Genomic DNA, 27,896 nt, shown 5'->3' with positions numbered 1-27,896 from the left:
TCGATGAGACTTTAACAGGTCCTTCTGAATCCCCACCTCCCCCCATCTCCCTAGGCTAGGAAGGATATGAGAAATTTCCCCCAGTGTCCTAATGACTAGAGGAAACAGGAGGTGTGCCCCACCCCCAACCCCATCTAGAGTAACTAAACAACATTCTTTGTCCTGGCCGAGTAGGCCCATCAGGGGCCAATAGGCTCTGCGGGGCAACACAAACTAGGGTTCAGTTTACAGGAATGGGTCCTAAGTGAGTTTCCTAAGTGCAAAGTGGGTAATGACAGGGGAAGGTAAGAGCCCTCCCGCTACACCCTCCTGGGCCTCTTGTAGAACCTGAGCCTCACCCCCGGCTTTACAGGTAGAGAAGCCAGTTCCCTAGCTCCTGAACCTTCAGTAACTGAAGACTCCCCAATTCTCAGCAGCTCACTAGCCGCCTACTACAGATAGGAAACAGGCCCAGAACACTAAAAAAGGCTAAGCTGTGTATACTTAAAGGCGACAGGAAGGGCGTGAAGCAAAGGCCCTGATTTCGAAGTCCGCTGCTCTCTCGCAGGCCTCTGAGCACCCACCCATCAGCAGAAGGGTGAACAGTAAGACATCTTTCCCCTGCTGAGTATCTGGTACAGCACCTGGGGAGGTTCCTCGGATAGAACCTCTCATATTCGTGCATGCGTGCATGCGCTTGCGCGCGCGTGTGTGCGTGTGTGTGTGTGTGTGTGTGTGTACTTGACTTTGTTGGGAAGTCCCTCTTTCCATCCTGGGTTCATTCCCAGTACCTGGGTCCCTAGAGTTGAAAGTCTTCACAAGCAGCAACCCAGGCTCCCACTACTGAGCCTCTCTGGGTATGCAACAGACGCCCCATTTCCAGTGCAGCTCTGGTTTGTAAAGGGAAAGGAGCTACCCCACAAGGGGCCAGGCAGAGCAGTTTCCAGAGTAATACCCCCCCCACACACACTCTCACTGAGGTGTCAGACAAAGGTATTCTGTCAAGAACGTGACTAGTTTCACCTGGGTAGGTCACAACTGAGGGCTGGGTAACAATTAACTTTATTATCCGTCTTGATCAGTGTTCAACCCCAAGCAGGAGTTGTGGCTCGCAAGCTTGGAGAGCTGGGCTCCCATAAGAGTTGTCTTTCAAAGATACATTCACCGTCTCCCCTGATAGTCTCTGCGAGGAGAGGGGAGCCACACAACAGGAAAGCGAGTAGAAAGGCGGAAAGACAATGGGGTGGGGACCAGGGCGGAAACGAGGCCCTAGGAAGACCGGGAAGCAGAAAGTCAGGCACTAGGAAAAGCAAGGATACCACTTTCCCCCTGTACCAGGGTTAGTGTGTCAGCTACTGCCCACGGTTCTCTCAGACCACTCAAGGCCCCTCACTCAGTGAGGGACACAGCCTAAAAAACAGTAAAGTGCTGAGAGTACAGGTAGAAGGTGGGACAGTGAGGAAAGACAAGCCTAAGCCAGGGCGGGTAGCACAATCCTGCAGTCCAGCTACTTGAGGAGCAGAACATTGAGACTCGACATTCAAAGGTAGCCTAGACTATAGAGAAGGCTCAGCCTGTGTGAGTTGGACGGGGATGGAGCTTCAGTGTGGGACCTCATGTGATAAGTGTCTTTGGTTTGCTCTTTCCAAGGTCTCACTATATCATTCTGGTTAGCCTGAAAGTCTGTGTAGACCCAGCTGGCCTTGAACTCAGAGATCCACTTGTCTCTGCCTCCCAAGTGCTGGGATTAAAGACCTGTGCCATTATAGTAACTTTGCAAACATGATCAACGGAGGATCTCAATATGAAGTCAACTCAGGATGAAGAAAGGCAATGTCCTTAGAAGCTGAGGCAAAGGAAATACTTTCTTAGCACCAGGTCCCACTGAAGAAAAGCAAACCGAGAGGCCATGTCTCAGGCTGCTGTCCACCATAGAGCCTTTTGTGGACCTCTGGCCACCAGCACTGTTAAGAGAACACATTCCTATTGTCCCAGACCACTCAGTTTGCACAATTTGTTATTTCAATCACCGGAACCTAATAAAAATTTGATCTTGCTGGTGGGACCTGGGCTCTCAGAGGTCCCCCAAGGTCAAGGCTGGCTTCCCGATACCACTCCTGAGTGCTGAAGAGGTCTGTCATCCACTTGGTTACCTGAGACCAGGCTACCTGCGGAACAAAGAGAACTTTATATTAAGGAGTCCTGGCTGCACAGAAACCAGCTGTGGGGACGAGAGGCCTGTAAGACGGGGAGAGGAGTCTCTTCTCGCCTGAAAATGACTTCATAGTCCTTGCATGTGACTCTCCTGCCCAGTATCAGCTGTCCATCAACACCATTGGTGGGTAGGACTCCTGGATCTATTTCAGTTGGAAGCCTGACTCCTGAGACTTGGGAGTTTCCAAAGGTAAATGAAGAAGGATCTCAGCAGCACACGTACACCCTGGATAAAGGACAATAGTCGTTCCAGAGCCCGGCTGCAGGGTCTCAAGTTTTTGTTCTCAAAGCCAAGCTTGATATCTCGACTATTTAACCCAGCTGGGATAACAGAACTGCTGAGTTCAAAGTACAGCTAAGCACTACACAGCAAAAAGGGCTGATCTCCGGGAAGCAAAGGCAGGTGGATCTCTGTGACTTTGGGGGCCAGCCTGGTCTACAAAGCCAGTCCAGGGCAGCCAGAGCTATTACACAGAGAAATCATGTTTTGAAAACCAAGACCCCCAAACAACAAGAACAAAAAGAGATCTGTGTCAAGAATTCAAACGGAAGAATCAACCTTCTGGGACTGGAGAGATGGCTTGGTGGGTTAAGAGCACTGACTGCTGTTCCAGAGGTCCTGAGTTCAATTCCTAGCAACCACATGGTGGCTCACAACCATCTTTAATGGGTGGGGTCTGATGACCTCTTCTGATGTGTCTGAAGACAGCTACAGTGTACTCACATATATAAAATAGTTCTTTTTAAAAAAAAAAAAAAGAAAAAATAATCAGCCTTCTGTTTTCATCCACAGGTCCAGAGTTTCTTTCACTCGAGCAGGTGCTGTGCGTAGGTTCTGCCGTCCCAAAGCAACAGCTAGTTTTTATCAGTACTTTGATGAGTTACTTCTCAAATAACCAAGGGAGGAACACTGCAGGACCAGAGGGGTGGGGGAGGGGCAAAAGTCCCTTATCTTTCTTTTAAATCGCTTTGAGTCTGGGTCTCGCTAAGTAACAAAGGCTGACATTTGAACTCGCAATTCCTCTACTTAAATATCCCTAATGTTGGGATCACGGGCGTGTGCCACCAGCCCCAGCTGACATCCCTCACTTAAATGCCAGGTTTACTTTTTTTTTCTCCCCGAGCCTTGGCTGCAGTCCTGGCATTCTTGTCTTATTCCCAGAGGAGCTCTGGCCCGGCCTTCCGAGCCTGCCGGTGTCCAGGCACGGACTCACCAGCTCGTACCCCAGCGGAGCCAGGCGGTCAGCAGGGCGGCGACAGGAAAAAGTAGGGCGGCGGGGGCGGCGGGGGCAGCGGCGGGGGAAAGGCGGGGAGCGGCCAGGGCTCGCGGGGCAGCGGCGGCGCCAGCAGGGTGAAGGGTGAGGGTCGCGCAGGCAGCGGCGGCAGCGGCTGCGGGGGAGGCTCGGCGAGCAGCGGGGGCCGACCGCGAGCACCCACCGGCCCCGGGATGGCGGCGACCGCGGCCTCGGGCAGCGGCGGCAGTGGCAAGTGCGCGGGCGGCGGCGCGGGCGCAGGCAGACGCGGCAGATCCTGAAGGGCGAGCGCGGCTGCGGGCGGTGCCGGCGCGCAGACCTCGGGCGGCAGCTCCGGGAGAGCCAGATGGACCCCGGGGCCCCAGGGCGCCAGCAGCTCCGGGCGCAGCGGGAGTGCGGGCAGTGGGGGCAGCTCGGCTAGGGCGAGCGCCGAGGGCGGCGGCGGTCCGGAGCTCAAGCCGGGAGGTAACCCGGGCAGCGGCGGATGCGGCAGGGACGCTGCGGGCGGCGGGGTGGACGGCAGGGACGCGCGAGCCCGGCTCAGCCGAGAGTGCAAGCGGCCGCGGTCGCGCCGCGGGTGCGAGCGGGAGCGGGACCACCGCGCCGCCAGCTTGGCCGCCGCTGCCACCACTGGACCCAGTGCCTGTTGCCCGTCGCAGCCTAGGAGCGAGGGCTACGAGCCCGCTAGGTCCGCCCGGCCAATTGGAGTCGCCTGCAACGGGTTCCAGCCAAACACAAGCTGGTGCGCTTGCTGCCTCCGCCACCCAACCAATCACCGTGGCCCGTCGTGCTCTGGCTGGTGCAGACGCGCCCTGGGCGCCCTCTCCTGGTCCAGCGGTGGTCCAGCGGTGCTCTGAGCGGCTGCAATCTCCAGGCCACGCCCCACCAGAATTGAATGTGTCACCGCTCCGCAATTGCTGGTGTTTATCAATGGTGACTCTGAAACGACGCATATTTTCATTCCATTTTCTGTTTTGAGAAAAGGTGTGCCAGTCTGGTATCAATAAAAGCTCAGGATGCTGTCCCACTGAGGTCCTCCTACTTCACTTCACCAGGTGGGTAAAATTGCTTACCTGCAAACCTAAGGACTGAGTTCAATCTGGAGACCCATATAGTGGAATGAGAGAACCAATTCGTATTAGTTGTCCTCTGACCCCCCAAACCCGTGGCAGGAACACACACACACACACACACACACACACACACACACGTGCACAAAATACGCAAAATGTAAATAAAAGTACTCAAATACAGTGTTTTGGGTTGCGTATGCAGCTCTGTAGATGAAGTACTTCCCTAGGTGTATGAGACTCTGAGTCCAGTCTTCAGCCCCACACAAATCAGGTATAATGTCTGCAGTACCAGAACTCAGGGGAGATGGAGGCAGGAAGATCGGAAGAAGCTCGGGTTATCCTCAACCACACAGCCAGATTCAAGGCTAGTCTGCGCTGGATGAGATCCTGGGAAGGGAGTGGGGGAGATTGGTGGCAATATGCAGTATATATGTTAAAGTTCCCAATGATTCTGAGTGACAAATGGGTGGGATTTTGGTTAAGAAAGAAAGAAAATAACAAATAAAAAAATAAAACTCAAGTCTGTCTTCCTAGAACTTGGAGGGTGGAGACAGAAGGATCAGGAGACCCAAGGTTAAGAGCACAGACTGCTCGTCCAGAGGTCCTGAGTTCAAATCCCAGCAACCACATGGTGGCTCACAACCATATGTAATGAGATCTGATGCCCTCTTCTGGTGTGTCTGAAGACAGCTACAGTGTATTTCTATGTAATAATCTTAAAAAACAAAACAAACAAAAAACAAAAAGGGGAGTGGCAATCTCTGCAAAGTCCAGAATTGGAGGACACTGGATAGACATCTCCGTGGTCAAGAGCACTCGCTGCTCCTGCAGAGGACTAAGGTTCGATTCCCATTACCCACTTGGTATCTCGGTGTCTCACCTGTAACTTCAGTTCTAGGGGGTCAAGTGCCCTCTTCTCACCTCCTAGAGCTGCAGAAAATGATCTGAAATGTAGGTGAGAAGGAATGTGGCCCCTGGAAGTGCTGCCCAGAAGTGCCTTGGGCAGTAAAGACTAGGGGCCGCCCAGAAGGAGTCAGGGCAACAAAGATAAAATATAGAATTAAGAGACATTAAGCTAGGAGTACTGGAGGGAAACGTGTGTGAGTTGCAGGGAGGATTAGAACCGCCCAGCCTTTGAGCTACTCAAGGCATATTACATTTAACTGGTGTGTGTGTGTGTGTGTGTGTGTGTGTGTGTGTGTGTGAGTGTCTTTCATTTGAGAATCTAGATAACTCCTGGGTGGGTACAATGAGATTGAGCAACCCTCAGGAACAAAGCAGTTAACTAAATACCTCTCTCTCTCTCTCTCTCTCTCTCTCTCTCTCTCTCTCTCTGTATATATATATATATATATATATATATATATATATACACACACACTCTAACTTACATAACTGTAAGGTCCTGTCTCAAAACAAAGACAACAACAACAACAACAAAACAGAGCAAGGCTGGTGAACCAGCTCGGCACAGGATCCTGATGCAACCTGACTTGGAGGCCTAGACCCACAGGAAGAACAGACTCCCAAAAGTTGTGCTCTGGCCTCTGCTTGTGAGCAGCTGCCTTCACACACCCACCATCACACACATGCAAAATAGTAAGTCAGTAAAACTAGAAAACAGTTTTATTTTAATTATTATTTTATGTGCATGGCTGTTTTGCTTGCATGTCTGTCTGTCTGTCTATATACTGTGTGCATGCAGTGCTCTTGGAAGCCAGAGAGGGGGTTGGATCTCTTGAGGTTACAGACAGTTGAGAGTCACCATGTGAGTACTGGGACTTGAACTTGGGTCCTCTAGAAAAGCAAATGCTCCTAACCACTGAGCCATTCTCCAGACCCCAGCTTTTTTTTTTTTTAAAGATATTGTGTCACACTATATAGCCTGTGCCTGGCCTTGAACTCTGGATTTTCATGCCTCAGTTTCTCTGTCTTCCTGCCTCCCGTTTCAACATTAGATTACAGCCAACACACCCAGGCTCTTTAACAACTTCAGCAAATGGATTGCAAATTAAAACAAGTCATAAAACATTCTTTGGCATGGTAAAAACAAAAACAAATAAAACCGGAAACCTTCCTACAGCCTCTACTCCCAGGACAGGACCTCACTCAGAATGTCACCCTAATTGAGGTAGGTCTTTCTTTTCCAGCCTGGGAGTCAAGCTCAAGGTCTTGAGCATTCCAAGCAGAACTGAGGTATATACCCAGTTGAAAGACCCCTAAATTAGGCATTGTTTTTCCTCCACTAGACTGTGACCAAGTGACACCCCTCCCTAGGGACAGGTTTTAAGTCTGTTGCATTGACTTCCATTTGTAGTCTGCCCCTGGCACAGAGCCCCCTGTGGCTTGATGAGGGGTGAATGATGGACCGAGGTACCATGTGCTGCCCTCCCCGAAGTCAGCATTCCTCCACGGCACACAGAGGCAAACGGGGAATCATATGGCTTTTATTAATACTTCAGCCCAGGGATGGGGCAGCCCGGTGGCCTGGGTAAGTGTTGAGATTCTCCTGTACTCCTCCAATGATGCTCTAAAGCAGATACTCTCAGGGCAGGCAGGGGATAGGTTCCATTCAGCATTTCCCAGAAGGACAGTGTCCTGGGGAGAGACAGAACAGAATGGGGGCACCGATGATGTCTCTTGGGATCACCACTCAGTCCTGTAAGACCTTGGAGCCTAATTATTATTCCTGCCCAGGTCTGGTGACATCTGAGAGGAACGTACAGGCCACCATGACTCCTCTTACCTCTGTAACCACTTCCCGGCTGGCCGTTGGTGTATATCTTCACCTCAGTATTCCCTATAACACCGACCACAAAACAGGGACTTGTGGGACACCAGGGGACCTCTGCTTTCCCAGCTCCTTCACCCCAGGTTCATAAGATGCTCTCTTACCCAAATGCTCCAGATGTAGCCCTGACTTCGGCTGCCCATAGGGCCCTGGGAGGGAGGGTTTAGGGTCTATAAAGTGCACATCCCTCTGTCTTCTTTTCCTCCGAATTTCAGTACAGTGTTCAGGCTGGGCTCAGGGCCTCCACTTAGCCTTATGGTTTCCTTTTCAATCTCTCCTGTACCCTCATGCCATCTCCTCAGCCATGGGTATGTCCCCCCCTCCCCCAGCCCCATTCCCCACAGCTGTGTGTTAGGCTGGACCCAGGGCCCTGATACTGCCCACCCTTGTCCACATACCCCGTTTACCTGCCTGGATCCCAAAGCCTGTATATCCATATTCTGGATTCACTCCAGGGCCCCAGGACTGGAAGGCCTCAGCCTGACCTGCAAGAGAACTGGTGTAGGCACTGTAGCCCTCAGAACTGGGCAGCCAGGAGCCCCAGTCCTCTGGACTTTGGAACCCTCTTGACCCCGCCCCTGGTTGTTTATTATTATTATTATTATTATTATTATTATTATTTTACCATGTCTCTCAAGGGTTGGAACTGTTGCTTTAGGGTAGAGAAGAGTCTTCTCCCTGAGTCCTGCAAAGGATAAGTTCGTTCGTTATTCCTATCCGACTGTTGACTATGGCTCATCCTCTTTCTCATTGCTTCTGGTACCCTGGGCCCAACTCACCATTCTTAAAGCCACTGCCTACAGGGAACCCTGGAGGATGAAAGCGAAGGTTTAGAGGGGGTGGTGCTAAGACTACCTTCCTGTCCCCTATCTCAGTCCCCAGTCTCGTCCCCTCTCCCAGGCACCTGACTGCAGGGTCTCTGGCAAAATCCCAGCTTGCAGAGCTCCATTCCCATAATGGAAACCTGCATGAGAGAGAGAGAGAGTGAGGCACGGAGGACCAGGGCAGGGCCGTCAGATAGCCAGCGCTCAGCAAGGCAATACTGAAAAACCAACTCAGATTGCAGAAGCAGAGCGCCCTCTGGTGGTGGAGGCATATAATACATGGGAGGCTGAGGCTGATGAGAAGGGTAAAGCCCTCTTGGGTAAGACTGATGTAGAGTGTGATTTCTAGAAGCCACACAAAGATGGAGAGAGATGAACCCATAAAGTTGTCCTCTGAGCCCCATATGTATGTCACGGTACATTCACCACTCGTTCATTACAATACATATTTGAAAATAGTAAAAAGACCCGGCATGGTGGTGCAAGCCTTTAATTCCAGCACTCAGAAGGCAGAGGCAGGCAGATCTCTATGAGTTCCAAGCCAGGCTGATCTATAGGGTGAGACCCAGGACAACTAGGGCTATGTAGAGAGACCCTGTCTTAAAAGACCAAAAATAGGGTTGGAGAGATGGCTTAGCTGCTCTTCCAGAGGTCCTGAGTTCAATTCCCAGCAAACACATGGTGGCTCACAACCATTTGTAATAGGATCTGATGCCATTTTCTGGTGTGTCTGAAGACAGATTCAGTGTACTTATATTAAATAAGTAAATCTTAAAGAGAGAGAGAGAGAGAGAGAGAGAGAGAGAGAGAGAGAGAGAGACCAAAACCAAAACATGATGATAATGATATTTAAAAAAAAAAAAAAAAAAAAGGAGATGCAGGGACACAGGCCTGGAGAGACTGTGGTGTGCTTGAGTAGCCAGGGCACAGAGAGGGCTAGGCCTAACTCACAGTAGGTGCTGCCCTCCGGTTGGTTCAGGGGAGCAGGAACTCTGCCATAGAGACTCGGGTCCACCTGGAAGGCCCTTGCATGTGGACCAAATGCTCAAGCCATTTGCCACCTAAAACAGCAGAGATTCAGGAACACAGGCCAGGTACACCTGAGAGATGGGAACCAATCACTGACAACAAGATGACAAGAGGAAAGCAAAAGAACTTACCCAATGAAAACCAAGACAACCTGGCAACATCAGAACCCAGCTCTCCCATCACAGCAAGCAGCAGAATACCAAACACTCCAGAAAAAGAAGACCTGAAATCATACCTCAAGATGATGATGGAGATCTTTGAGAAGAACATGACTAACTCATTTAAACAAGAATGGGAGGAAAACCATAAAGAAATAGAAGCTTTTAAAGAGGAAACACGAAAAACACTCAAAGAAATCAAAGAACTAGAGGAAAACAGAACCAAAGAGATGAAGGAATTGAAGAAGGAATTTAAATTGGAAATGGAAACAATAAAGAAAACACTAAAAGAGAGAACCCTGGAAGTAGAAAACCTAAAAAAGAAATCAGGAGTCAAAGATGCAAGCATCTCCAACAGACTACAAGAGATGGAAGAGAGAATCTCAGGGGCCGAAGACAACATTGAAAACATAGACAAAACAGAGAAGATGCAAAAGTCAAAAAGCTCCTAACCCAAAATGTCCAGGAGATCCAGGACACAATGAGAAGACCGAACCTAAGGGTAATAGGAATAGAACAGGGAGAAGAGTATCAACTAAGGGGCACAGTAAATATCTTCAACAAAATCATAGAAGAAAACTTCCCTACCCTCAAGAATGAGATGACCATGAGCATAAAAGAAGCCTAAAGAACTCCAAATAGAGTGGACCAGAAAAGAAATTCCTCCCAACACATAATAGTAAAAATGCCAAGTGCCCAAAGCAAAGAAAGAGTACTAAAAGCAGTAAGGGAAAAAGGTCATGTGACATATAAAGGCAGACCAATCAGAATCACACCCGACTTCTCAACAGAGACTATGAAAGCTAGAAGAGCCTGGACAGACATCATGGACACCCTAAGAGAGCACAAGTGCCAGCCCAGGCTGCTATATGCAGCAAAACTCTCAATCACCATAGATGGAGAGACCAAGATATTCCAGTACAAAACTAAATTTATGCAATATCTGACCACAAATCCAGCACTACAACGAATTATAGGTGGAAAACCCAATACAAGGATGGAAACTACATCCTAGTAAAAACAAGAAAATAACTAAGCAAGAAAACCAAAAGAAGAAAGACACACAGGCACAATTCAACCTACCAAAGCAAAAATAGCAGGAAACAGTAACCACTATTCCTTAATATCTGTTAACATAAATGGACTCAATTCCCCAATGAAAAGACATAGGCTATCAGACTGGATACATAAACAGAATCCAGCATTTTGCTGCATACAGGAAACTCATCTCAGAGACAAAGACAGATACTATCTCAGAATAAAAGGTTGGGAAAAAAACTTCCAAGCAAATGGCCCCAAGAAACAAGCTGGAGTAGCCATTCTAATATCGAATAAAGTAGATTTTCAACGAAAAGTTATCAAAAAAAAGATAAAAAGGACACTTTTTACTCATTACAGGGAAAATTTATTGGGAGGAACTCTCAATCCTTAACATATATGCTCCAAATACAAGAGCACAAAAAATACATTGCACCCTACACAATAATAGTGGGAGACCTCAACACCTTACCCTCATCAATGGACAGATTATGGAAGCAGAAACTGAACAAGGACGCAGTGAAACTAGCAGAGATTATGAACCAATTGGAATTAATAGAGATCTACAGAACATTTCATCCTAAAACAAAAGAATACACCTTCTTCTCAGCACCTCAAGGTACCTACTCCAAAATTGACCATATAGTCAGTCACAAAACAAACCTCAATAGAAATCCATCAACGTAATCCACCATATAAACAAACTCAAAGAAAAAAACCACATGGTCATCTCACTAGATGCTGAGAAAGCATTTGACAAAATTCAACACCCCTTCATGTTAAAAGCCTTGGAAAGAACAGGAATCCAAGGCCCATACCTAAACATAATAAAAGCAATATACAACAAACCAATAGCCAACGTCAAACTTAACAGTGAGAAACTTAAAGCAATCCCACTAAAATCAGAGACTAGACAAGGTTGCCCACTCTCCCCCTACCTATTCAACATAGTACTGGAAGTCCTGCCGGAGCAATTAGACAGCAAAAGGAAATCAAAGGGATACAAATTGGAAAGGAAGAAGTAAAAGCATCACAGTTTGCAGATGGCATGATAGTGTACATAAGTGACCCCAAAAGTTCCACCAGAGAACTTCTACAGCTGATAAACAAGTTCAACAAAGTGGCTGGATATAAAATTAATGCAAACAAATCAGTAGCCTTCCTCTACTCAAAGGACAAACATACAGAGAAATAAATTAGGGAAAAGATACCCTTCACAATAGTCACAAAAAAATATGAAATACCTTGGTGTGACTCTAACTGAGCAAATGAAGGACCTATATGACAAGAACTTCAAAACTCTGAAGAAGGAAATCGAGGAAGAGCTCAGAAAATGGAAAGATCTCCCATGCTCATGGATTGGAAGGATCAACATTGTAAAAATGGCCATCGTACCAAAAGCAATCTACAGATTCAATGTAATCCCCATCAAAATTCCAACCCAATTCTTCATAGAGTTGGAAAGAGCAATGTGCAATTTCATCTGGAATAACAAAAAACCTAGAATAGTGAAATCCATCCTCATCAACAAGAAAACATCTGCGAGAATCACCATCCCTGACCTCAAGCTATATTACAAGGCAATTGTGTTAAAAACTGCATGGTACTGGTACAGAGATAGGCATGTGGATCAATGGAATAGAATAGAAGATCCAGAAATGAGCCCTCATGTATATGGTCACCTGATTTTTGACAAAGGAGCAGTAAACATTCAATGGAAAAAGGACAGCCTATTCAACAAATGGTGTTGGTTCAACTGGCACTCAGCATGCAGAAGAGTGAAAATAGACCCTTTCTTATCTCCTTGTACAAAGCTCAAGTGCAAGTGGATCAAAGATCTCCACATTAAACCAGGTACACTGAAACTCTTAGAAGAGAAAGTGGGGAAAACCTTAGAACCCATAGGCACAGGGAAATTTTCCTGAACCAATGGCTCGTGCTCTAAGGTCAAAGATCGACAAATGGGACTTAATGAGACTGCAAAGTTTTTGTAAGGCTAAGGACACTGTCAAGAAAACAAAACGGCAGCCAACAGATTGGGAAAAGATCTTTACCAACCCCATATCTGATAGAGGTCTAATATCCAAGGTATACAAAGAACTCAAGAAGTTAGACACCAGATAATCAAACAATCCTATTAAAAATGGAGTACAGAGCTAAACAAAAAGTTCTAAATTGAGGAATATTGAATGGCTGAGAAGCACCTAAGGAACTGCTCGACATCTTTAGTCATCAGAGAAATGCAAATCAAAACAACCCTGAGATTCCACCTCACACCAATCAGAATGGCTAACATCAAAAATTCAGATGTCAGCAGATGCTGGCGAGGATGCGAAGAAAGAAGAACACTTCCTCACTGTTGGTGGGGTTGTAAATTGGTACAACCACTCTGGAAATCAGTCTGGTGATTCCTCAGAATATTGGACATAGTACTACCCGAAGAGCCAGTTATCCCACTTCTGGACATATACCCCAGAGACGCTCCAACATACAACAAAGATACATGCACCACAATGTTCATTGTAGCTCTATTTATAATAGCCAGAAGCTGGAAAGAACCCAGATGTCCTTCAGTAGATGAATGGATACAAAAATTGTGGTATATTTACACAATGGAGTACTACTCAGCTATCAGAAACAATTACTTTATGAAATTCTTAAGAAAATGGATGCATCTAGGGAATATCATCCTGAGTGAGATAACCCAGTCACAAAAGAACAGACATAATATGCAGTCACTGATAATTGGATACTAACCCCAGAAAGCTCTGAACACCCCAGAAACAACTCACAGACTATATGAAGCTCAAGAAAAACAAAGGCCAAAAAAAAAAAAAAAAAAAAAAAAAAGCCTCAGTCCTTCTTAGGGAAAAAAAAATGTATAGCGCCCTCTCAGAGTGTGGTACACCTGGACCGCAAACCATTAATAATCCAAGAGGTAAAATAATAGCCTTGTGGCAATTTTTGGTATTCACAGATCATTATGCTTAATCTATACCCAACAAGAAATCTGTTTCCATGTTACGTTCTGTCCTATATATACTTCATGCTTATGGTAACTGGTGGGATTTCTATGCATGCTATCAAACCTCTAAAAGAATTAAGTACTGATAAAATTATTCATATAGTGTTATGCCAAAATGCCTTTAAAAAAATCTGTGAATGTATCCCTCTTTTTTTTTTTTTAATAAAGTGGTAAGGAATAATAATAAAAAAAGAAAAAAGAAAAAAGAAAAGGCAGCTGTGGTAGCGACACACACACACACACTCATACACACACATACACACTCACACACACACATACACACTCACTCACTCACACACACACAGACACACACACACATACACACTCACTCACTCACACACACACATACACACACACACACACACATACACACACACACACACATACACACACACACACACACACACACACATACACACACACACACAAAAGGCTGGGATAGTGTTGGCTACATCCACCCTGGCCACTCTTGCACCTTCTCATCCAACTAACCCCAGTCCACCTTTCCCACTGTCACCTCCAGGAAGCCCTCTCTGACTTTTCTCATGGGTAACTTCTAAGGCTGCATTTCTGCCCACTTTCGTCTGATTGTCACTGAGCTGCCATGGCACTGGCTGCCATCGTGAAGGCGTGGGTGTTGGGTGGTTAAGGAACAGAACAGAGGTACAGTGGTGGTGCATGTCTGTAACCCAGCGCTCTGAGCAGAGGGGCAGAGGCAGGCAGATCTCTATGAATTTCGGGCCAGCCTTGTCTAGGTAGTGAGTTCCAGGCCAGCCAAGGTTACATAGTAAGATCTGTCCAAACAAACAAACAAACAAAAAAGATGACAAAGACAAGAGAGGCTGGAATGAATGGAGAGGGTCTGCCCATAAGACGGATTTGCTTAAGCCCGGATGGCCATTTTGGAGGGCTCACCAACTCTCTGCAGCTTGAGACCGCCACGGAAGCCTGAGGGGAGAGAAGACTGTGGGTCAGACATGACCCTGGCCTTTCCCTACCCTCTTTTGGAGGTGGAACAAAGAGAAAAAGAGAGGGGAGGGGGAGGAAGCAGCCTTCTCACCCAGTTCTGCTCCAGCTCCGTGACCACTGAAGGGTTGGTAACCTGTGAGAAGGTGGAGGTCAGAGAGGAAGGGCAGAGACCTCATGGTCTCCTTAGGGGCCACAGGGACTGGCCTTGTTTACATAAAATAGAAACACAGGGGGACCTTAGCAACAAGAGACTTTGAGGGTAAACTGTGGGAGGGACTTCCTGGCCTTAGGGTACCCAAGACAGCTTGAGAACAGGGTGGTAGATACCCTGATACTCAGAGACAGGCAGAGAGGGATGTCTAAGGACTTGGAGACATATGTACCTGCTTTCTGAGGCTTCAGACTCCACTGCATGGTTGGGGTTGGCGCTGCAATGAGGGACACAGAAATGAGCCCAGCACAGGGCCTCTCCAAGCTTCAGTTCAGAGGGTATGACACCAGAACATACAGTCAGGCCCCGTCCCAGAGCCACATGCTTCCTGCTGCCTCCCTACCTTCAAGGTCCACACTGACCTGGGGAGTTCTCATTCTGCACTGGGGGTGGCAGCTGGGATTTCAGGCCCCAGCCACCTCCTTTATCTGAAGGGACTGGTGTGGGAGGCCTGGGGTGGAACTGTGGTGGAGCAAAGCCACCACTGCAGAGACCTAGATTAGAGAGAAAAGGGGAGGAGCTGGCTGCGGGTAGCTGCTCACCCTGTTCCTCTCAGGACACCCAGCACAAGCCACAGTTTGCAGTGGCTCCCAGGACATTCCCAGCATTCTCAGGAGATATCTGCTAGGTAAAAGACAGCCCAGCTTCTGTGGACCATACTGCTCAGGGGGATGGGGAGCTCACATAGGCAAAAGGTGCATGCTATCACCTACCCACCCCCTCTACCTCCCCATGCCACCTGAGCCCTCTTTCAACTTGGCCAGCGCACTTGCCTGGCTGAAGCACTCACCTGGCTGGGCTGCCATGCCATTTCTATTGTATCCTGGAGAAGAAAGGGGGTAAGGGAAGAACAGGATGGGTGGGTCTGCAGGAGAGGCAGGGGAAGACAGGAGCCAGAGGGTTCAGGGGTCTCTCACTTGCCTGGCTTTGGAGGTTTCATACCCGCTTCCAGGCCTAGCGGTAGGGGGACAGAGAAATGATCACAGATACACCCTTCCCTAGGAGTGAAACCTTGCCACCACCCCCCACTCCCCAGAACTCACCTGGTGGGATCCCTAGCCTGTACCCTGTGAGGAAGAAAAGCTGTGAGGGCAGGGCTGACATTAGGGGTGGGGATACCAAGGGAGGCAGGAGAAGAAACAGAAAGGACTTCACCTGGCTTCAGAGGTTTCCCAGCCTCTCCCAGTTCGGAGGTGAAATGAGCAGGGTATGGGAACCCCACCTTGCCCCTGCCCCTTCTCAGGACCCCTCTGTTTGTGAGATGGCTGTTCCCCTTACCTGGCCATAGTCCCTGGCCTTGGAAGGCTCTAGGTCCCAGTCCATTTCTGTGCCCTATGGAGAAAAGCAGGGTTACCCCTCCTCTAAAGCCCTCTCTTCTCATCTCTATCCACCCTCTGGCCTACACCTCCACTCCCCTTCCTGGTCAGGAGCTGATGGGAACTGCAATGTCTACTGGACAGAAGGAGATAAAGGGCAGACAAGTCCTCTTCTGGTTTTGCAGAAGCCACGGGGTCCCTCACATAGGGCCTAGAGTGAGTATTCATTTGTTTCCTTCTCTCCACATTCCCAGACACTCCCTATCCCTACCCCCCAGCCCCTGGTACCTGCTTCTTGCCATTCTGAACTGGGAGCAAGAGGGTGAAGCTAAAGTTAGGGAGGAAGGGACTTTAACTTCCCTAAATACTCCCCAAAGACTCAGGCCAGAAACTAGAAACTCCTCTGGACCTGCTCCTGCAGACCTGAAAGGGGACAGTGACAGAAGAGCCAGATACAAGCTCCCTTACCCAGCTGCATTCCAAACCCATGGCCATTCCATAATCCTGGGGATACAGATGGAGAGGACATTAAAAAGGGAGAAGAAAGTAGGGCTGGTGGGCGGGCAGAAACACAGGCTAGAGCTGGGTTCACCTGGTTTCTGAGCCTTCGAGTCCGTTCCATAACCTGAAAGAAATACAGCGTAGGGGTGACAGCTGCTGCGTTCCTCCGCCTCTCATCCTCATAAGCCCCGCCCTGCCTCTCGTCCTCATAAGCCCCGCCCTGCCTCTCATCCTCATAAGCCCCGCCCTGCCTCTCATCCTCATAAGTCCCACCCTGCCTCTCATCCTCATAAGCCCCGCCCTGCCTCTCATCCTCATAAGCCCCACCCTGCCTCTCATCCTCATAAGCCCCACCCTGCCTCTCATCCTCATAAGCCCCGCCCTGCCTCTCATCCTCATAAGCCCCACCCTGCCTCTCATCCTCATAAGCCCCACCCTGCCTCTCATCCTCATAAGCCCCGCCCTGCCTCTCATCCTCATAAGCCCCGCCCAACTCCTACCCTGTCCATGGCCATTTTGAGCAGCAGGAACTGTGGGAGGATAGGGGAAATGTTTTCAGTAGACCACAGAAGCAGAGGCCAGGAGGGGGGGTCCCTTAGTGTCCCTCACCTCCTTCCCCAGCTCCAGCATCCCCACTCGTCCTATTGATTTACATCCTTCCCGTTAGGAACTAAGACAGACATCTTGGAATCCAGCACAGGAAAACCCCTCCCACCAGGAGCTTAAGGACCAAGGATAGTGAAGGCAGAGACAGAAAAGACTTAGGCTCTCCTCACCGGTCTTCTGAAGCTTTCCACCTACTCCTACATCTGTCAAGAGACAGTTGTGTTAGGAAACTCCCTCAACCCTCTGTCCTCCTGATACCTGCCCCTAGCCCTTCTCCCCATCTGCCCAGTTTCCCAGCACCCATGCCCAGAAGACCACACTTGGCAGGGCATCCAGTCCATTTCTGTTCCCATATCCTGGGGAGAAAAGGGAGTGGGGAGAGACAGGACCCTCAAAAGGAGGCAATCTCCAAGATAGGCAGGGGAATGAGAGGACTTCCCCTCCCCTGGACTCCTAGGTATCCAGCTAGGAGGCTTCATACCCCTTCCAGATCCATGAAGGAAGACGGAACCCAAGCCTCAGGATAGACCTATCTGCTCACCACGCAAGCAGACCTGTGTGGCCCCAGCTCCAGGCCTCCAAGAGGCCTGCCTTTGCCTTAAGGTCTTCACCTGGCTGGGATCCTGTTCTAGGAAAGGCCCCGACTCCCAGCCCATTGCCAGAAAGAGAGATGGGAGTAGAAGTGTGTGTGGTGTTTATGGGGTCAGGGGTTCTTGGTCAGGGCACTCTGCTGGTTGGTTTTTCTCAATTTGACACAGGCCTAGAGTCTCTGGGAAGAGGGCCTCCATCTGTATTGAGAAAATGCCTGCATCAAATTGGCCTGTGGGGCATTCTCTTGATTGGTGATTGATGTGGAAGGGTTTAGCTCACTGTGGACAGTGCTGTGCTTCTGTGTATAAGAAAGCAGGCTGAGCAAGCCAGGAGGAGCAAGCAAGTAAGCAGCACTCCTCCATGGGCTCTGCTCTAGTGCCTGCCTCTTTCTTGCCCTGTCTGTCCTTTGTGATCAGGACACCGAAGGCTAAATAAAACCACCCCTCCTTATGTTGCTTTGGTCACGGTGTTTTATCGCAGTAGCGGAAACCCAAACTAAGGCAGGGACAGACCCCAAGTAGACAAGACTCACCTGGCTTCTGGGGTTTCCTGCCCTCTCCAAAACCTGTAGGAGACATGCACAGTTGGTAAACCCTGCTTGCTCCACCCTGCCCCACCTTCATACACATAGAAAAGTCTCCCAGTGCCCCTGGCCCCTACCCCTACCTGCTCCAATTCCATTCTGGGCTGCCAGACCTGTGCGAAAGGGAAAGTAAGATTTGGGGTTCAGTAGAGGGGAAGGGAAAGGTCTCCTCTCTTGTACAAAACTAGGAACCTAGAATCCTGGAGGCTGGCTCTCAGCAACTCCTCGGTTTTGTACCAAATCTCCCCTTCTGTGGCCTGGAAGGGGAACACAGAAGGACACCCCAGATGTGGGTCCCTCAGGTCCCTATCTCACCAGGCTGGGCTTCCAGTCCAGTCCCATTCCCAAACCCTGGGGAACATCAAGAGGAGACAGAGTCATTGGCAGGGTAACTCTCAACTGCCTTCTGAGGTTTTGCTTGCACTCCAGAGAGAGAGAGAGAGAGAGAAATAGGGAGCAGGATGCAAGAGTGCCTCCTTCAGAACCCTCATGCCCTAGTTCTGACCTCTCCCAGGTCCCTGATGCCCCCACCTGGCTGGGCTCCAACTCCTGGGAAGGCTCCAGTTCCTATTCCATTCCCATTGCCGAACCCTGGGAGACAGCAGAAAGCAGTAAGGGAGGCCAGACCATGTGGGGATGAGGTGACTGTCTAGGGACACTGGCACAGGGCAGACCTCACCTGGTTTTGGAGGTTTCATGCCCTCTCTGGTACCTGAGAAAGACGTAGAGAACAGATGAGAAAGTAAAAGCTCACCAGAACCCCAACCTTAATATATACCTCAACTCCCTCTATCCCTTCCTTTACCTGGCCCATGGCCATTCTGAGCTGGGGGACCTATGAGAAAGAGAAAGATGGACAAGGGAAAAGTAAGTCCCTGCTTTATGGCCAGGCAAAAATCTAGGGTGCCTGAGGACTTCCCTAACCCTCTCCCTCACTGACTGGCTCTGCCCTTCAAAGCCCAGGAGGGAAAAGCAAGTTATAGGCATGTGGACTTTACCCCAGAGCCCACCACCATCACCTGGCTGGGCTCTCAGGCCAAATCTATTCCCGTTCCCGAATCCTGGGGGCACAGAAGGGCATGACTAAACAGAGGGAAGATCAGGGCTCCAGGAGAGATAGACAGAGAAACAGGTCAGAACAGGGTTTACCTGGTTTCTGGGGTTTCACACCTTCGTAGCCTGGAGGAGAGACAGATCAAGGTGAGGGACCTGGATTCCTATTTGGGGGCCTCCCAAAGAACCCAGGCCTGCTCCTGCCTGGTCCATAGCTATTCTGAGGCACAGGGCCTAGTGGGGAAAAGAAAGAGACTCTGAATGTCAGGCCTCTCTCTGCCCAAGTCCTGTAGGTCTGTTGCCAGCAACACACAGATAGCTGCGCATGGGTCTTAGGGACAGTCACACTGTGTGCTGGCCCCTTGTATCTTTCTTGCTTTCCTTGCCACATCCTGGAGCACAGAGCCTAGCATCTTCTCACTATGCCCCAAGTGGCCTCTGGGTATTCAGGCCTTCATTGCTTATGGTGGCCCTGCCTGAGCTTCTGTTTCCCCCAGGTCTGGCTCTTGGCAGTCCCTCACTTTCTGTCCCTCTTCTGCCCTCTGCTGTTTCTCTTCCGAAGTTCCTTTCTTCTGTTTGTGTTCTAGAAGGTGGTAGGTTTATCATCTGTGGTGATGGGCTTTTAACCTTCTTCTTGGGTCTTGTCTCTCTAAAGCTCTGGACCAAATCCAGTTGCCTGGGTCCTTCTTTGGGTATTCACCCCCCCCCAAAGTCCCTCAGCTGTTTCTAGAGCCCACAACCTCTTTCTCTGGCCTTCTCTTCAATGTTTCTCAAGCCTTCACCAGTTTTTAGTGGACCATAGCCTGCCCCTGCCCCCAGCTTCTACTTTTGTTCTAGAGTGCTCAGTGTGACTCTTGTGATAACCTTTATACCATGCCACTGTCCTATCTACCTTCCCAGCATACCTTGGGCTTCTACACCTGGCTAGCCCGAAATGGGTGTGGTTTGTTGACTGAGTGTTTGCTGTGTGGGGTTAAGCTGGAAAGCAAGCAGGTGGGTCTCACCTGGCTTCTGGGGTTTCAGTCCTCCTCCAAGGCCTGAGGAAGAAGAGAGACGTTTATGTCTTCACATTAGCACTCCTATCCAGGGTTGCTTGAAAAATCACAGTGCTTCACCTGGCTGGGCTCCAGTTCCCGGGAAGGTCCTAGCTCCCTGCCCATTTCCGTTCCCAAATCCTGGGGAGGAGACAGTGAAGAGGAATGACGTTGGAGTCTGGGGGAGTCTCACCTGGTTTCTGGGCTTTCCCAACTCCTCCAAAACCTGGAAGAGATGTACAGGTGGGTGCCCCAACTCTGCTGGGGCAGCTTCTTTCCAGAAACTCAGCCCAGGACACCCTGTACCTGTCCCTGTCCTCGTCCCCACCCCCTTTTACTTGCTCCAAAGCCATTCTAAACTTCAGGACCTGAATGGGAGAAGGAGCTGATACAGGAACTATGGATGCCCCTTAGGGGTGTGAAGTCACTGTTCAGCTAGCTCTTGGCTCAGTCCACCTTGCCTGTGGACCTGTTCCTCCTGCTTTAAATTTCTTCCCAGTGGATGTTTGTTTGTTTATCTGTTTTGAGACAGGGTCTCACTATATGTAGCCCCCTAACTGGTCTGGAACTCTCTATGTAGAATAGGCTGTCCTTGAACTCACAGACATATGCCTGTTTTCTGAGTGCTGGGATGAAAGGCCTTCACCCTTATGTCTAACTTTGTTCTGTTTTCGAGACAATGTTTCTTGTAGCTGAAGACCTCTCTAACTCCCTATCAGCCTAGGGCGAGGAGGGTCTCTACCTCCCAAGTGCAGACCAATAACACCAAGCTCTGCTTTGTTACTCAGACTAGCCTGATATTCACCATGTCTCCCTGGAACTCTTGATTCTCCTGCCTTGGCCCTGAGGATGGAGATTACAGGATGCCCTGCAGGAGCTTGGGTTCTTGACCCATAAAGCGAGCTCCTCAGCCTGTGTATAAGTTGAACTTGAGTTCCATGGTGTCCAGAGAGCTCAACACCAGGTCTGGCTGAGGGATGGACTTGGAAGAGAGGGGTCAAATGACTGAGCTCCTGGAAATCCTGGCTCCGGGTCCCCGGGAGGGGTGCTGGACACACCACCATTCATGTGCTTACCTGGCTGGGCCCCCAGAGAGATTCCACTGCCAAATCCTAAGGAGAAAAGTGGGTGTGAGCAGAGGGCTTGGGAGTGGGTCTCAGGTGGTTGGGGACACAGCCAAGAGGACAATGGGACAAACAGGTGTGCACTGCTTACCTGTCTTCTGAGGCTTCATACCAGCTCCCAAGCCTGGGGGAAGACCCAGGGAAACCGAGCCATGTGCAGACCCCATTACTCCTCCTATTGTCCAAGAAATCGGCTTTCTTGTTTCTTTTTTCTTTTTCAGTACTAGAGGTTAAATCTGAGGCTCTGTGCACACTGGGGAAACATCCTTCCCACTAAACTACATTCCAGAATTTTATTTATTTTAATCTATTTTAAAATTCCTTGACAATTTTATTCATGTATTTAGTGGATTTAGTTATTTTCACACACACACACACACACACACACACACACACACACACGCACACATTATGCTACCAAGAACTCAAAGAGATCAACTTGCCTCTGCCCCCTAGGCACTGGTATTAAAGGCATGCACCACACCAGGGCCCGGAAATCAGCTTTTGCTCTCTCAGCCCACGGCTTCCTGACTCCCCTAGAATATCCCTTACCCGAAGCTCCTGATCCCCAGTTCCCTGGTGCCCACACCTGGCTGGGTCCCAACTCCTGGGAAGGCTCCAGCTCCTATTCCATCCCCATTGCCGAACCCTGGGAGACAGCAGAAAGCAGTAAGGGAGGCCAGACCATGTGGGTGTGAGTGGGCCACCCAGAGACACTGGCACAGGGCAGACCTCACCTGGTTTTGGAGGTTTCATGCCCTCTCCGGTACCTGAGAAAGACGTAGAGAGCAGATGAGAAAGTAAAAGCTCACCAGAACCCCAACCTTAATACATACCCCAACTCTCTCTATCCCTTCCTTTACCTGGTCCGTGGCCATTTTGAGGTGCAGGGGCTGTGGGTAGAGAGAGAGGCAGAGGCTACAGCCTGGCTGGTATGAGGCTAGACTGAGGTGGTCTGGACCACTCTAATGGTATCCCTACCCCAGACATTGTGTCCCAAGCCCTCAGCAGTTCTCTTAGGGAACATGCCCAAAGATCAGCCCAGAAATCTTTCCCTAGAGTGGACACTACTTCTTAAGCAATAGGCCTGACAGCCCAGTGAAGGGACCTGTCCTTGTGGTGGTGGTGGGGTAATGCAGAGACAAAGCTGTGGACAAGGAGGTCTGGAACCCAGAGATGACAGAGCTGAGGAGACAGCATCACTGGGAGAAAACAAAACCAGTGCAGAAGGCACCTGGTTCCGGAGGTTTCATGCCCCCTCCTGGCCAGAGAGAGACATAACAAGATTGACAGCCCGTCCTCAGATTAAAACTGTGCCCTGAGCCCTTGTCACCACATGCACCCCTACAGTCCCTGTTCAGTTACTCTCACCTGGCAGGTTTCTAGGGGATGTACTAATGCCCAAGCCATTTCTGCCATTCAGTCCTGGGGAGAAAGTGGTAGGGCATGGGTGGGCATATTTGAGGGAAGAGATGGAGCTAAGAGATGAGCAGGGAGGATCTTCAAGCCCCCAGCTTGGAAAGTTTCTCTTCTCCCAGGCCTGGGTCTGATGGAAAGCTGAGCCCCCACCTTCATCCAGAACCAATCTCTCTCCTTTTATAGCCAATGGTCCTCACCTGGCTGAGCCCCCACTCCTGGAAAGACTCCAGCTCCCAGCCCAGGTCCATATCCTGGAATGGAAGAGCCAGAAAGAAGAATAAAGGGGGAGTGGGGGGCATCCGGCTGAGAAAGTAAACAGCTTGAAGAGTGCTCTCACCTGATTTCTGGGGCTTCACAACCCCTCCAAAGCCTGAGGAGAGAGAGGAGGCAGATAATGGGACCCTTGGGACCAAGTCTCCTCCTGGGTACTCTGTTTCATATCCATTGGGAACTAGGGGCCTAAGGTGGTGTCTGGGTTTTCCCTCTTTTCCTCCCCCTACACCTGACACCAGAGGCTGCCATGCCTCCGGCCTGCCTTTGCTAAGCCAGCAGGTCTATCTCCTTGAGTCTCAGGGGAATTAACCTAGTGGCACTGTACTCCCAAACAGGAACACCCCCAGTTTCTTATACCTTAGAAATAGGATGCTATACTTGGGAAAGGTCCTGCCTCTAGAGCAATGTCATTACCAACCACCACAGAGACAGGGGAGGGTTGTCAGGAAGGCACATGGCGGGGGGGGGGGGGGGATGCAGAGGTGAGGAAAGCAGGTAGCATCTGAGGAGGACTCACCTGGCTTTGAAGGTTCCATACCGCGTCTAACACCTGAGAAAGAGGAGAAGGTCAACTGAAGGTCACAGGACTCCCCCTTCCTAGGAACAACCCTTGATTCCTTGCAACCCCATGGCAGCCCCACCTTTACCGGTTCCATAGCCATTTGGAGTTGGAGAGCCTGTGAGGAGAGAGTGGAATTGAGGAAGTGTGGGGGTCCCAGCTGAAGTGGGGGTATGGGAGCCTTGAAAGTCTTCCCTGAGATCAAGCTAGAAACAAAATATCCTAAATGTCTCCTCAACCATCATTCACCAGTTTGCCTCAGAGGCAAAAGAAGAAAGCCCCAGATGTTAACATCCTTCCACCACCAGATGCTTGCCTTGCTGGGGGTGGGGGTTGGGTCCTGAGTCCTTGTTAGAGAGGGGAGGGTGTGAGAAAGAAAGACAGAAAGACCGAAAGCTAGGCTGGTAGAGCTCACCTGACTTTTGAGGTTTAGCATCTCCTCCAAAGACTGGGGTAGAAAGAAAGTATGTGAGTTCCTAGGGGCACCAGGCTGAGGGTCTCCCCAGAACTACCCATTACATAGTCATTCTCATCAGTGGGTCTCCCCACCTTCTGGGACTATGCTCGGATCAAACCATGCAAAGAAGAATGGGTATCTACCCAGCACACAGGGTCCGTCCCTGCATCCCTACCTTCCTTTGGAGGGAAGGGTAGAGCACAGTCTAGCTGCAAACCAAACAGGTCTGGGACTTACTATGGATGACTTGAGCTCTCAGAGACCTTCCTGCCTCAGGTTCTGACTTTGGGGTTTACTGCTGTGAGTCACCACACCCAGCTTCCCACAATTCTGAGATGTCTGTTTGCCTGTACCCTCTTTCTCTGCTGCTGTCCTGGCCCTGGCCCCCGAGTTCTTCCTTCATCTCACCTGTTCCCAGTCCACTAGAGGGGCCATATCCTGGAGGAGAAATGAGGGGTTTAATTTAGGGTTGCACAGCAGGGCAGGACCTCTGGGCTACTCTGCTTACACCTCTGAAGATTTAGCTTCACACATAGCCATCTGGCCTGCCAAAACCTGTTGAGTTGGGGAGAATTGAGAAGGGAACCAGGATGCTAAATCTCTGCCTCAGTTTCCCCTCTAGTCATGGGAGGTATAAGGACAGAGCCAGGGGATAGTGAAGGATTGGGGAACTAAAGATTGTTTCCTGGCATGGATGAGGGTGTCCAAGCCATACCTCTGGATATTTGGGGGAAAACCACACTTTGATTTCCTATTCACTATGTTATAGCACCTCCTCCTCCAGTCTCATTTATGGACTCTTCCTGTTCCTTCCTCCTCTTCATCAAGTGTCAGGGACCCTTCCTCCTACCCTTAGAACTCTATAGGCCCCATTTATGATGCTCAGTCCCAAAGCTTTGAAACCTCCCAGGTCACTGGTCCCTCTCGTTATCCACTCTGTCACTCTGCCCTTGTATGTTGCCAGAACCTTCTCCCCCCCTGCTTTCACAGCCCCCTCCTGACCCCTGCTCCAGGGACCCTATGTTCTCAGGGTCAAACCTCCCAACTCTTCCAAGAAGATGAGATTCTAAGCTTCATGTGCTCAAGCAGACATTACTAATGCTGCCTGCTAGGAGGAGACTCCTGGCCTTCCTATCTGGAATCTCAGAACTGGGGAATACCTAGGGAATATCTAGAAAGCTCCAAAGGTCCCTGGGGTCAAAAGTGTCCAGAGGGCTACTTACCTTTCCCCAGGTTGGGAGGGAGTCGGGGAAGTCCTAAGGAAGCAAAGGGTACTTACTATTCAGGGCTGCGGTCTCAGAAACTGAGAGGCAAGACCCAGACATGCATCTGCCTCCAATGCAATGCCCCCCCAAATCCTCAAGTATTCTCTGCTCACCCAGGTTTCCCTAACCCCAGTGCCCACCCAACCCTAATCATTCTGGAAGCCCACTCTCACCGCCTTGCAAGCTCTCAGAAGTCAGGCAGAGCAGGAAGAGGGCAGTGGGGAAGACCCAGATGCCCATGATGTCCAGAGAGTGGGAAGGCTCAGCACCCTTTGGGCCTTTAAGCAGCTTTACGGGGATATTCCTTTACTCAGGTCCTCAGCTGTGGGGGTATGATTGTAGACCTCAGGAGGCCAGTCCAGGGGCTCCCCCCCCCCCAAGCAGAACAGATGCCTGGTCATCTGGGCCTCCCTATGTACCCCCTCATCCATCATTGGTGCTGACAGCTGGGATAGGCCTCCCTGGGTCTCCCTCATCCTGTCAGTGACTCTGGTCCTGGCACTAGGCTGGAAGGGTTCAGATGTTCCCCCAGCAGCTGGGGAGGAGCAGGCTGGCACTCTTGGCCCAGCCTAAACACAGCTGTGGAAAAAAATGGGAGCAGGGCCAGCCATCTGGCCATAGATGGTCCAGAGTCCTAGAAAAGTTAACTGTGTTACTAGAAAGGCAAGCGGGAGATGCAACAGTGTATCAGAAGTCATCCAGCTCTCAAACTCTTAGATTGTACTTACAAGAGACGAGCTCTGGTTCTGTCTGATTTTTCCGTGGATCACTAGAAAGAGATCTTTTTGCCACCAACTGAGGACTGACTTGCAAGAGGGGTACCCCGACCTCCAATCCTCATCTTGGGCTACTCCTCAATCCCCATAGGGGCCAGTGGCACACAGGGACAAAGTACTCTGTCTTCCGCTGTCTTCTTTGTCAGCACTGACTTAAGAGGTAAACTAGGATCTGTTGCTTAGGCTGGTTGGGCAGGCTGCACAGGGCGCTTAAGGACTGGGAGCACCTTTCACTCTTGGGGCCTGGGCAGTTGAACCCGGAGTTGGGCTTGTTTCAGGGAGCCTGGCAGATGATTGTACTTAGTTAGGAGAGGCAAGCCTGGGATAGACTAGGGTGGTGTCTGGCCAGGAAATGCCCCCACTCGTAGCAAAGTGAACCTGTGGACCCCACTGAGCTGGCTGAAGACAGCATTGACTCAGAACCTGGACCTTGGACTCAAATCCAGAAAGCCCCAGATCCTGTCAGTCTGTTGGCTCACCTCACACTTCAGGCCCTCCTGGAGCTGCTGGCTGAGGAGGCCGCTTTGCCAATGCTGGCTTCCAGACAGGGTGAAGGTCTGGAGAGCAGTAAGGATGAGACAGTGGGGGCCTCAAAGCCCACCACACTTTGAAGCCCAGTTTTGCAAGCTAGCAGCCAGGAGACTAGTACCCAGAATCCTTCACTCATAGGTCAATCCCAGCACCGAACGAGCTTTATACATCACTCCACTCTTAGACCCCTGAACTCAGGGCTACACCCCACTGATAATCTCTCCTCACTCTAGACTCTACAGACATGCATGTAGATGACCAGCCCTCTCTGCCTTCCTCAAAAGCTTCACCTTTTTGTGGGGGGGGGGGAAACGACCACAGGGCCCCTTTGCCCAGCACCTCAGTACAGCAGCACCCCACTTGACCATTCCCATTCTACTTACAGTCAAGTGAACTGGATCTTTCACTAGCCACTGAGAAGGAGGCAGGGGTGCTCTGGCCCCAACCACTCCCTCCCAGTCCAGGACAACTGGATAGAAAACTTCCGTGTTACGCTACCTGCTATGCTGCAAGGCCGTAGGCATTGGTTCCCTGGCTTTCCCGGTGGGTTTCCCTTAAAGAGCAGCTGAGTGGGTCCTAGACAGGGTGGTGAGTTGACCTTGGACCTTGGGCAGTCATCTGACCTTTCTGAGGCTGGGTACTTTCCTCCAAAGTGATGGTAGTAAAAGCCAGGGGTGAGGGCTACTGGGGTTTCTTGTTTTGTAGGTAGGGAAACAGAGGCAGAGAAGAAAAGGTACTTGGCCCAAATGGCACAACTCCGAAGTTCGGCTAATCTGATCCTAAGCACTATAAAGGGTTTTCTCTCCTGCTCTTAAGCTTCCCCATCCCCCTGAGCAGGCCCAGGTCCAGTTGTGTCAGGAAGCTTTCAGAGCTGGGACAGCTGAAGGCCCCCTAAGCAGAGCCAGACATACAGACACACAGTATTCATCACATGGCACCAGGGAGGTAGAGGGAGAGATTCCAAGGGGCTACACGGGAGGTATATTCTGACTGCCTGCTTGGCCAGTGCCAGGCTGCCTGGGAGCTGGCACAGGCCTGTGGAAAATACCAGCCAGCCTGGGTCCTTGGGTCGACTTGATGTCTGCTCAAGCCTTGAAGAGTGACCACACCGGCTCCATCCAGGTAGTCTAAGAACACAGAGTTGGGAGCTCAAATAACCCCTTCTAGAGCACTAGTCTGGGCTGCTGAGCACCCTTCGCTTAAGGCGACAAGGAACATAGTATCCAAATATCTAAACAGGAAAG

The 27,896-nt window shown here is 50.2% G+C and overlaps 1 long non-coding RNA gene across 1 annotated transcript; it reads left to right on the top strand.

Moving 5' to 3' along the window:
* The first annotated feature begins 4,370 nt into the window (after positions 1 to 4,370).
* Positions 4,371 to 6,109, top strand: LOC308413186. Its single transcript, XR_013974839.1, has 3 exons — positions 4,371 to 4,501; positions 5,054 to 5,359; positions 5,922 to 6,109. It is a non-coding gene; the product is annotated as an uncharacterized lncRNA (long non-coding RNA).
* Positions 6,110 to 27,896: the final 21,787 nt, after the last annotated feature.

The sequence above is a fragment of the Micromys minutus genome (genome assembly GCF_963924665.1).
Source record: "Micromys minutus genome assembly, chromosome: 31".
Lineage (NCBI taxonomy): Eukaryota > Metazoa > Chordata > Mammalia > Rodentia > Muridae > Micromys > Micromys minutus.
The sequence above is the reverse complement of the archived record's forward strand: the minus strand, read 5'-3'. Positions and strand labels throughout refer to the sequence as shown.